General features: G+C 33.3%; 1 long non-coding RNA gene across 1 annotated transcript; it reads right to left on the reverse strand.

The window, feature by feature from the left end:
* Positions 1-1,517: 1,517 nt before the first annotated feature.
* Positions 1,518-2,829, reverse strand: LOC148789351 (uncharacterized). Its single transcript, XR_016067448.1, has 3 exons — positions 2,438-2,829; positions 1,894-2,332; positions 1,518-1,779 (listed from the first exon to the last, which is right to left on the reverse strand). It is a non-coding gene; the product is annotated as an uncharacterized LOC148789351 (long non-coding RNA).
* Between the last annotated feature and the right edge of the window lie 1,422 nt (positions 2,830-4,251).

Consider the following 4,251-nt stretch of genomic DNA (forward strand, 5'->3'; position numbering starts at 1 on the left):
TCACGCTCTAAATCTTCTTGCACCAGAACTAATTTGCCCTACCAATTTCAATCATACTCATCCTAGAATGCAGTACAGACGGCAGTTGTTTCCCTATTTTAAGATTATGTATACATTATTCAATCCACCTTGAGCTAATTTTCCCTTCGTAACATTTCAAATTTATACTTTAATAGGATGGTGTGGGGGCAATTGATGGCACACTAATACTAGCAAGTGTTCCGGTACATTTGCAAAATGCGTACCGTTCACGACACGGGAATATCTCACAGAATGTTATGGTTGCTCGCGATTTTGACATAGTGTTTACATATGTCATGGTTGGATTGGAGGGTAGTGCAAATGATGTCCGTGTGTTCATGGATTGCATCAACAATGATCGAAATTTTTCTTGGCCACCAGATGATACTACCATTACATTCGTAATAAATTCATTGTATACGAGAGGCATATTGAATTTAAACCCTTGTTTTAGGGTGATAATAAATGGTTAAGCATCTTGTGATTTCAGGTAAATACTATTTACTGGATTCCGCTTATCCTAATTTTTCTAGGTTTTTGGCATCGTACCAATAAGATCGTTATCACATTAACTTGTTTCGAGGTAACAACTGTCAAGCTCATGGTCCGAAAGAATTATTTAACCAACGTCATTCTCAATTTCGCAATGTAATTGAGCGGACATTTGGTGTGTTAAAGAACCGATTCCCTATTCTTAAACAACCTATGCCCCACTACAGCTTACATCGTCAGCATGATCTTGTCATTGCTTGTTGTGTCATCCACAACTTTATACGAAAATTTTTCATCGATGACCAGTTTTTGAGCGCGGGGAACTTGATGAATTTGACAGCTATGACAATCAAGCAGACGACGAGTTTCATCATTTGCCTCAGCAATCGCAAGATGATATTGACGTGCAATTAGCCTTCCGCGATGCACTGGCAGCCCAGTTGTAGGATGGGCGGGGGACCATTAATGTAATAGTTATATGAATGATTGTATCTGCGATCCCTTAAATCTTAATTTATATATTATGCGTTATTCAAACAATTTGACGGGAATAGTACTAATTTTATTCTAAATATAATAATAATATTAGTATATTTAGAATAAAATTAATAGAAGTAAGCATTTAGAACAATTGATCATATTTATTAAATCTTGAACAAGAAAAATATACCTATCTCGATAATCTTATCTACTTTTGCATCACTCATTACTTTTATTTAAGAATATCTCATATTCTTTGAATACTTAAGCTCATTTTTCTTCATTTAGCATTATTGGTAAAGGATCCTCTAATTAATATTACTGAACCCACTTCCATTGTTCTGGATTGTGACAAGTACCAATATTGCTTTATTTATTGTCAATTCTTTTTCTCATTTTTATAGGTTCTCACATTACATGTATCCATAAAAGTGTATCTATTTCAGGTATATATCAAAAATTCATTGCAAGGTTGTTTTATAATGAAGAAATCATTCGAACACATTTTCTTGTGCATAGAAGTCTTTTGGCATGCGAAAAAGAGCCTCTCAATTGAAATTGGGTTTCTTGGAAAACACTACATTCAACATTTTTCATATATAAAAAAATTAAATAAAAGTTAGCCATTAAAGCATAACTTTACAGTTCATAACAAAAAAAGAGATGACAAAAGATTCACCTTACTATAAACAAGGAACACACTACTTGCAAACTACGGGTGCACGTGCATAGCAAATGGTGCAGTCCACTGGCAGCATAGCATTTGCCGTTTTACGAACTTATCCCCTGAAACCAAAAATATACACTTAGTACTAAAGATAAATACATGCAGTTCATTGGCAAACTTGTCACATTTCTAGCAAAACGAACTATAGCTCAGGAGAACCAATGCCGCATTACCGAATATGTTTCATCATCAGCCTTGAGTTGGCGCCTTATCAGGCGCCGGGGATTTGGACGAGATGCCGCCATCATGTTGGGGAGAAGAGACGGGAGTAGGCGGAGGATTCTTCAATTCAGTGGTTGGGAGTCCAGGAATCTGGAGAACGGAGTCTACCTCGATGTCAGAATCATAAATCTCTTTAAAGAGCATACCAAATGAAGAAGAGTCGCCTGAGCTATAAGAAACCTAAGCGAACACAGCGTCAAAAATGATAGCTACAGGGTCATTAAACAGCGGGGGATCAACCCAACCTGCATTGGCACCGAACATATCATCAGTAGCTTCTTCATCATCGTTGATGATGATGATCTCGTTTTCATCTTCCTCAAACAGCAAGCATAGTTCATACCAAAATAGCTCGTACGCATTTATAGAGCATCAGGCTATCTTCTTCTCCTGTTCATTTTTAGCATCGAACAGTTAAGAATAATTAAGAAAATAAGTAAAAAGAATTTCCAATGAAGAAGAATAAACACAAATCACTAATGATTAAACAAAAACCTGGCAAATTTGCTCCCAAAACCCCATCTTCAGCTGTTAGTTTGCGCTCGTCCAAATTCCAAACAACGCCCGCGTGGTTTCAAACCCATTGAAATATGTAGTACCTCTCGGGAAGCTTGTCCAAACGATGCAACCCAAGCTCTAAGTAACTCGAGACGTGTAAACCTTATTGACGTCGAAAATGGCAGAATGGACATGCATGTTATTTGTCGTAGGACGAAAATGCCTACTTTCTTTAGGTCGAGCAACACTTGGACGAAGGTATTCTCCATCTCCCTCATCCATTTCCAGCTATAGAAGATCTAGGATTGAAAGTAGTATCTGTTTGGCCACATGATGAAGCTGCGAAACTGAACAAGATTTCCACAGGATTAAAAAAAAAAAAAACACAGCAGGAGGGGTTCTGACATTGTGAGGTTGCATGCAATAGCTATTTATAGAGATATTGATGCACAATAATTGCATGGATAATAAATGTTGTAGGGTCTTGGTCGTCAAAACACACAAAAATCAATCTGCCACAAGTATTGAATTGCAGCAGTGAGCATTGAAGTCACAAAGATTTCTCTCACAAGAACTTTGCTGTGTCAGGCCAATGTCCTCTTGCTCGCGTGAATGATGCTCCTCACCTTAAAACTGACTACTAACTCCCAACCACTCTTTCACTATAAATGAATTTCTACAGGAGTTATGGCAATTGATATGAAGAATAATCACATCAATTTATTATGAAGTGTCACTAACAAATAGAGTAAGTGGACAATTGCAGAGTTACTATTAATGATTTAATTATATTTTATTATCCAAATAAAATAATTATGTATATCGTTTAAGACATAATAGTTTAACAATTGAGATGTAAGACATGTTTTTTTAGGTTTTATTTTTATATTTTTTATATTGTATTTTTTATTTTTATGTGTACAATTAAAAATATATAACAAATAAATTATATTATATATGGTCATTTTAGTGGATTGCCTGTAGTATTTCTTAGAAGAATTTCATCTTCATGTTCGTTTTCATATTGTTGCTTTTCTTTTTATTCAAGTTTTTAGTCTCCACTTTTTGTTGGGGGAAAATGAAATAATTTCATAAATTTAGAATAATTAAGTTAATGTATGATTACACGAGTTTTATCAAAGTAATTGGCCAATGATAAGTTATTCTAAGGAACTGGACATACTCTCTATATAAATTTAAAAATAAAAGGAACAAATTATAATTATAAATAGATAAAACTTAGTATGATTTATGGAAATTATATTAAAACTAGAAGGATCAAAATTGCACAGAAAAATTAACTTGAAAAATTTCGAACCCTTTCCATTAAGGGTGAGCATTTATAAATTGCAGTGATGGTATTCATAAAATAGTTATCTTTTATTATTCAAATAAAATAATTAAGTATATCTTTTAAGATATATTGGATTAAGAATTAAACTGTAAAATATGCTTCTTTTAGGTTTTACTTTTAGATTTTTTATATTGTATTTTTTAATTTTACAACAAAATAAAAATTATATTATATATAGTCATTTTAGAAATTTATGTACAAAAGTGTTCTTGTATCTCTTATCTTTATTGTGTGCCAATTTATGTGCGAAGAAGCAATGCACATCTCACTTGTAGCCCATAAAAGAAAGAAGAAATATGTTGAAGCAGAAAAAGGAAAACTTGTACTGAAAAAAGAAAAGAAAATGATAAGAGGCATTTGATAATTTTATAATTTCTCATATTCAATGAATTTAGTCAATCGATATAATTAATTTTAGTCAAAATAAAAAAAAAATCTAATCCAAATATATTCTTAG

Source organism: Sesamum indicum, linkage group LG1 (assembly GCF_026168435.1).
Source record: "Sesamum indicum cultivar Baizhima isolate 11 linkage group LG1, ASM2616843v1, whole genome shotgun sequence".
NCBI classification, from domain to species: domain Eukaryota; kingdom Viridiplantae; phylum Streptophyta; class Magnoliopsida; order Lamiales; family Pedaliaceae; genus Sesamum; species Sesamum indicum.